Here is a 7844-nt window from a genome sequence, read left to right as displayed (position 1 = left end):
TAAAGATCATGAAGTCTGCAGTCTCATAGAAGGCTGGTAAACTGTTACATGAGGAAAAAGCACAACTTTGTGATTACATCTATTACAAATTTAAAGTGCAAATTACAATTCAAAGTTTCGTTAGTGATTTGACATTTACAGAGTTCCAGGGGATTGTGATAGAATTCCAAGGTGCTACATTAAAGCTATTACAAAGTTAACGTACCCTGTACTTTTCTTGTAAATCCACAGCTGTACAAATGGAAGAGATTTGTAAGGCTATAACAATGCTCTCCACTTAGGCAGGGGAAATATTCCCGGTCAGCAGTTAGCTTGTTGTTGTACAATGTGACAAGAATGTGAACTGCCAAGTAAGTGAAGCAACACTTTTTTCTATCAGTTAAAATAAACCTGACCTTTTCGTCCTATTTCCAGCTTTGAAACAGGTAGTTTTGGCAGCCTGCTGCTATTATGGTAATGGTAAGACATGTCATAAATGGAAAAACAAAGGGAAACATTGGAGACATCAACAGGAAATTCTCACCGTTGCAGATAATTTGCTCCCCTCTATTGACAGCTTCTGACATAATAAGGAAGTTGCTGATAGCAAAGTGGTAAAAGTGTTGGAAGGAATGCATAATAATGCCGCTGCAGTGACAAGAATGCGTTGAGCGCTGAGAGGCTGGAATAGATACTGATATGCCATTATTTAAAGAGCCTGTGACAGCATCTCAACAACTGTTGTGCAATGAAATATTAGGCTACTAGTGATCTCGAACCGTCAGTTTAAAAAAGAAGGTGCGATACCGTTCCGATGACCGTATGATCGCCCATATTGACGCACCTAATTCCTAAACTTCTAACAGATAAAACATAAACCGATCCTTCAGCCTCATATGAGCTCTCAGACACGTTCAAAATTAAACTGTCATCGCTGTCTGAGCTTGCTGCTGTGTGCGCCATCGTGCGTTTACATGCAGATGCTGTGATCCTGAACGGTGCAGCTGGAACGCTGTGCCCGCAATGACGTCACACATAATTTGGCGTGACTTGAAGAATCCCCGAGAAGATCAGATTTATGGTTATCAAAGTACAAATATCCAAAATCAGTTCAGTAACGGTTTTCAAGGGGACAATATTTACTTAAATTGATGGGTTTGGATGATGGGGGAAACTCGTGTCACAGGCTCTTTAAGGTTACATATGTACTTTGTCTGTGCATCTTTGATACATTGTTGCAAAAATAATGGAATAGCTCAGTTTGGGTTTATCTGCTCCAATATTCTTAATATTTCCTTAGAAATATATTTCTAATCTGATTTAGTAAAGCACTCTGGTGCTTAGGGTAGCCCACAATTAGTCAAAGAAGTAGACAAAAACTGCATTTACAGCACTTATTTATCTATATGTATAGAGTATTTACATCTTAAAGGTGGGGTAGGTAATTTTGGAGAAACCGGCTCGAGTGCGCTAGAATTTGAAAATACACAGCCGGAAAAAATCTGCCACTTCCTTACAGAGCCCCTCCTCCAACACACACGTACGCGCACATGACCAATGAGGGCACGAGATAAATGTGTGCACAGATGGAAGGCTGACAGGCAGGTAGGCCATCCAGTTATTTTAGCCGGGCCGGCTAAAATGATTGGTCGTGCTTTTTACAGTACTACGGCTTCCACAGATGAAGTTTCTTTATGGATTTTTTGTCAAAGCATTCATTGCTATCGGGATGTTAAGAGCATTACATGGAATATAACAAAAAGTGTATCTCGAGCCGGTTTCTCAAACTTACCTACCCCACCTTTAATTCAAATTTGTTTCCCAATATATTCCAATATAGTACTTTAAACATAATGGACACAATGAGTGTGCACCTGTTGATCCTAAATTAATAAACTGCCGCCTGAAAAATATCTGCAGATAATTACCTGTATTTAATTTAAGTAGTGTGCATCTAGAATAAGATGATTGCCTCAAATAGTAAATCAAACTGATACAGTTCACTCAATGCAGCTGTTTTTTTTATAAATAATCTTTATAATTTTTGACCCAGATCTGAGCTGGCTTGAAAGAAAAAACTCTATCATATAAGTAAATATACTGCTGTGTATAGCATGTTGTTCTGATATCTAACTTTATTTTTATGGTTCGCTCCATGACAGTTTCAGACAGATGGAGAAATGGTATTGAAAATACTTCATAGCTTTGTAGTTGGCAGTTGTATTGTTGTCTTTGTACTACTTCTGTTCATGAAGGGAATTCCAGCTTTATCAAAATAACTGCGTCAGCTATTCATTTGAAATGTAAAATGAACTATGGTTTGAGACAGTTCCCAGTCTAACTTTGAGGAACAAATGGTTTTAAAAATGCTCCTGAGAGATTCTAAATCATTTGAATATACAGATGTGAATAATTCTTAATTAACAGTTCATTTGTCATATCTAACTGTTTCCCCCTGGTGCCTAGGCTGGAGAGTTACTGCACTTTTTCAACGGGATATGCCTTTTTGAAGCTCTTGTTTTCTTCACAATTACTATGGTGTATTTCTTTGTATAATTTAAATTATCTCCTTAGGTACAAAGAATACATTAATACATTTTGATATATGGCTTTCCATTAACTACAACAATATACGAACAAGAATACATGATAGTCATCTTCTTTCAGATCCTTTGATCTGAGGTCAGAGGTCAGACTTGGCTTGTGGACACAATATTAACGCTTTTTTTTACACCGTTAGTTTAAAAGACTTGTGTTTTTATTCCTCTCTTCTTGAAATGCAATCAGGTTGACCTTAAAAAGACCTCTCGGTTTAATATAAATACATCTGCTGCTTAGGCCATTGAGACAAAAGAGAATAATATGTTGTCATCTTAAACTGCTGGTTATCTAGAGTTTTTGGCCTCTTGATAGCTCGAATGATAAAATAGTTTTCTGCTATTTATTTTAATTCATTGTACATACATGCCATTGGCAGAAGAGTTTGTAAGAGTAGGGAAAGTTCATTTTCTGTAATCAGTTTAATAGAAGCAGTCAGATGGAGTTACCAGAGTCACTGTAATCAAGAACAAATTGTATTATTTAACATCTGTCATCAAAACGTTCTTGTTCATGTTGAGCACTTAAGCAGACTCAAATTGTAACATGAATTTAATGGTATAATTAGCAAAAAAGCCTTTTTTGTTAGTCCAACTTCTTATATCTTATAACATTACCATAGTTTTTGAGGTTCTTCTTTTTTAGTGTATTTGCAACATTACTCATAATCGTTTTAGCATTCTCTACCAACCTTGAAATGGTTTTTGTTCTTGTTGCTAATGAGAAAAAAGTAAGAGGACATTAAGTGTAGAAACATTGTCTGTTCCCAAACCGATGATTTCATTCTCCCACACTGGCTGATTCACACACAAACAGTGTTCCCTGAGATGAAAAGTCTCATGTTTCATTCAGAGGGTCTGTATCTGCTGACATGGTCCTCTGCATTACCCCCGCTCATCTATCCACCGTGTACTTGCTGTATCGGATATACTGTTGCTGCAAAAATATGTATGCTCGCTATCCTGTCACAGATAAGGTTTTTAGTTTGAGCTCCGCAACATTGCGTGTTATCTCTGGTGTCATAACTCTGGTGTCCGGTGTTTTCCTTTTCAAAAGGAGGTCTGATATGGTGTGTTGAGGTAATCACAATACAACCATTCCAGTGATTGATACTTCCCGCAAAGCCTTCTGGGATGGCATGTTTTTACAGGAGGAAAAGGGTGAACGGTTTTGTTTCTCTAAATGAAAAACAAATGGAGCTGGATGGAAAATTGTACAGGGATGGAAAGGGATCACTTCTTTTGTGGTTCCATGTCAACCACAAGGTCACATACCAGAAATCAGGATCTCCCACAGTAGAACGAGCATTTTGTTCCTACGGCAGCATATCTTAGTGCTGTCAGTGTTGCCCTAATCATGGAAATCTGCCAGTCAAACAAGCTTCAGTGCCTCCCATTGGCAAGTGCTGACCTTGACATTCATAGAGCAATATACTCACTTTTGCAAGACCTTTCTAAAGTTCTGTTTTATAATTTGAAGAAAAGCACAAATGGCAAACAAAAGTGCAGTATATGGCAAAGCCAACAATCCATGTCTTCCAATAATGCCTTGTAGCATAATGTGACTTTGGTTTGAAACTTTACCACAATAGCATGCCGTGCTTTGGTATTTTTCATTGCACCCCAGAGACATTCGGCCAATTACCTCATTTAGTAATGTGTCTCCTAAACTGATTGGTCTGGGGAAAGAGAGACTGGCAGAGAGAGCGAGAGAGGATAAGAGAAAGTCAGAACGAAGGGGGGGGCAGAGGGCGGGAGAACAGGAATGAGACTGTTGTGTTTTTCAAAGTATTCAAAACAGCACTAAATAGCTTTCAGATGGCTGAGGGAATTATAGTGAGGGAACTTGATTACCTCTAAGCATTTTCTCTTAATTTGACTGAATCAGTGATATACTCAAAACCACAAAAGCCATAATACTGCACACCATATTCTAAAGAGGAAGTGGAGGAGCATTTAAGAGTGTCATTATGTTCTTTCATTGGTAAATTATTTATTGAAAGAAAAATAAATATGGCACACACATGTAGTTCTCCATTGTTCTGCAGCTAAATGTGCTAATATTTTAATACATTGCATCATTTTGGTTCTAAAGTGCCCCATTGGGTGAGGTTAAACCTTCTCAACCTCCATCATAACTTATTTGTCTTCTTTATATGCAGTGTAATGGAGGTGAGAGTGTTTTTTGTCACAACGCTTTGTGAAAGTGTTGAAACATTGACAGTATTAAGAGGTAATTTCCACTTCCTCTGGAGTGTATGCCAGTGTGTCCGGGCAGCTAAGGTCAGGGCTCGTGTGAGCCAATGACAGGACTCGGAGGGATGAGGTCATAAGTCAGAAATGACAAGAGGATCTCCTGGGCGTCCCATATATGTCATCGGGGGTCCTGTAAACCTAACACTTTGCTGATAGATCACCACGCTTGCAGATAAATTGTTATAAAGGAAGTGCGGAGTCATTGACGGAGACCCTGCCACATAGCTAAAATATCTTCTCAATGAAAGCTTCCGCAGCTGAGCAGCAAAGGCAACTTTGTAAGAAATATTATTCTTTCAATTTCTTGTGTCCATTTTGCCAAGTTTCTCAAAGTTATGTGCACTAGTCCCTGCTACGACCGATTTGATCAGACACGTGGACCTTTATTCAATTACCCAGAGTGCTTGCCTCGTCGCCTCGTCACAGAAACTGCTATGTGGCGCTCCAATTGCTCCTGTCTGCCAGGCTGGCGGTGTCAAGGAGTCTGCCCTCTCCCTCGTGTTGAAAACCCTGGTCAATTACCCCAATTAATCTGGCGGGACAATGGAATGGAGATTGAGATTGTTTTGCTTGAGTCAAAATAAACACAGTCTCCTTCCCTTAAGCATTTGCTGTTAATGAGTACAGTCCGCTGCATTTTTGGCCGTTTTAGCAGGATAAATGTGCACATTTGGTAGATGGAGATCATGTCACGCATTACGTGCTGGCAAGATATGTGCATAGCTTGTTTAGAAGCTGAGTATCAAGCTCTCTTCTGGCATTATCAACCGCAGACAAAGTGAATGGGTTAAGACAGACTTTCAAAATGACTTGGTTACAGATGGAGAGGATCGCATCTTCAAAGGGACCGAAATACAGTATGGTTTAGTGCAGAACACTTTTATGAGAACAGCGTGTTTCAAATCATCTTTCAGAAGAGCAAAATAATCTAGCACTGTCAAAAATAGAGATGACAATGAAATGGACAGGAATGAAAGATATATGAACCATGCTGGAGAGAAACATTTCACGGGTCTTGCTGGTCAGGTAGTGTGGCAAAGTGTTTCATTGGCTGCACTGTACCATACACTGTTCCAATGAAAACCAGAACTCTTCTAGGCCATTTGGACTTTGTCAGTGTCAGCCATCGTAAGGTGACCAGCTGCTGGTTTATTAGCCAAGGCAATCTGTCGGCCGTTCTTGTTAAACTTGTTAAACTCCTGAACCTTTCTTGTAGCCCCATACCTGCCCCAGCAACAATCTGCAGTTGACAATGAACCCAAATTTGCTGATAGGCTGACGTCTCGAGCGCAGACCATATGGCAACAATGATAAACCCAGGGAGAGATGGATCAAAGCTTCGCCTGACCAGAAGTGTAGGTTGCGAGATTCCAGACATCTACAGTTATTTTTTTAATATGCTTTATTCAGCATACGAGGTTTGTATGCATGTGAATAACTACAAAAGCATAGTTGAGCTTTGACATTCATAAAATATTTACTTTGTAGTACTCTCTTTTTAGAGGGGTTGCTCTTACTATAAGCCATTACTCATGTATTATTGAACAGAGTGAAGACATTTGTCAGCAAGCTGTAACTTGATATTCTGTCCCACTGCTAACTTACCCACATTTCAACACTACTGTGATGCCACTAAATATCCTCTTCTGTTTTTTGTTCTTTCACAAAGTACTGGATTGTGTATAAAAAAAAGTAGTCATACATATTAATTCAGGTGTTTGGCCTCTGCTGATTAATGCAGCAGGTACAACATACTCTTACAGTACATCACATTGTGTTAAAATTATTATGATACACTCACACACCCCTGTTCATCTGGCTTGGGTTAAAACACTTAAGAGATCCCTGATAAAGAGATCTGTGGAATAAAACTCCAATCTGTGACCTTTACGCACTGAACCCTCTTGACTTCTGACAAAAGTGCCACTAGTTTCCTCAGCTGTTCCTGGGTTTCTAGCCAACCGATAAGCTGATCCTACAGGCTCATTCCTGCCTCCCCTCCTCTCTGACCTTTGTGTTCTCAGCGTAATTGCCTCAGAGTTTGATGGACCAGTGTCTCTAAAGCAGATGATGTCTCACTGCAACTTGTGATAACAGTTAGAAGACTTCTTCCTCCCTGACCACCAAAAAACCCTTTTTAAGAACATGTTAACGTTGGTGGTAAAGGAAGGAGCCATCTGCCAAGGAAATCAAGTCTCTGTTACTCAGCTCCACAACACTCTGGTTTTCATTTCCACTTAGGGGATCACCTCAAGCTTTCCATCATGCACCTTTTAGCAGCATTCATAGTGCATAGTTACTGTATGTGGCCTGCTATGCTTATTTCTGCTTAATACAGTTGTCAGAATATTTGTCCTGCTTGTTGTGATCAAAAACATTGAGACACATTGCAATTCATTTTTACAGCATGTTTTTGTTTTTCTGTCGATGGAAGCTTTGCCAAGCTGAAAGATCCGTCCCAGCCTTCTGTAGGGAACCAAACGTATTTCCATCTAAAACATAAAGTGATGTTCATAATTACATTTAAGTGACACAATTGAGGTAATTACAAAACCAGATAATGGGACACCCTACTGGCTTATGAATTGGGTCACATACATTCTGATACAAAGCATGTGCTGGCAGAGTAGCAAAAAGCCAAGACTGTCCACAAAGAAAGGAACACATGTTTGGAGGGAGTTTAATTTGATCCAGCTTATAAACCAGGACACTTCTTCCTGCTTTATCTTTGTTTTTGATGGTTAAATAAAAGGTATCATCCCAGACATCCAAGTCTTCTTCTTCTTCTTCGAGAGAGAACTTACTTCATCAGAGAGAGGACATTCACGTTTATAGGGCAGTGGACAATAGAAGACAGGTTGATTGATGCGCAGGCGCCGAGTCATGCTTGTGTAGAGACTTTACCCTGTCTGGCTCCTGGGCTGCCCCTGAGCCATGGTGGTGACGGACAGGAGGGTGGATGATAGATGAAGATGTACGACTGCAGATGGACCATCAGATTAGTGGTTTGTT

This window comes from Gymnodraco acuticeps, unplaced genomic scaffold, assembly GCF_902827175.1.
Source record: "Gymnodraco acuticeps unplaced genomic scaffold, fGymAcu1.1, whole genome shotgun sequence".
Taxonomy (NCBI): domain Eukaryota; kingdom Metazoa; phylum Chordata; class Actinopteri; order Perciformes; family Bathydraconidae; genus Gymnodraco; species Gymnodraco acuticeps.
The sequence above is the reverse complement of the archived record's forward strand: the minus strand, read 5'-3'. Positions refer to the sequence as shown.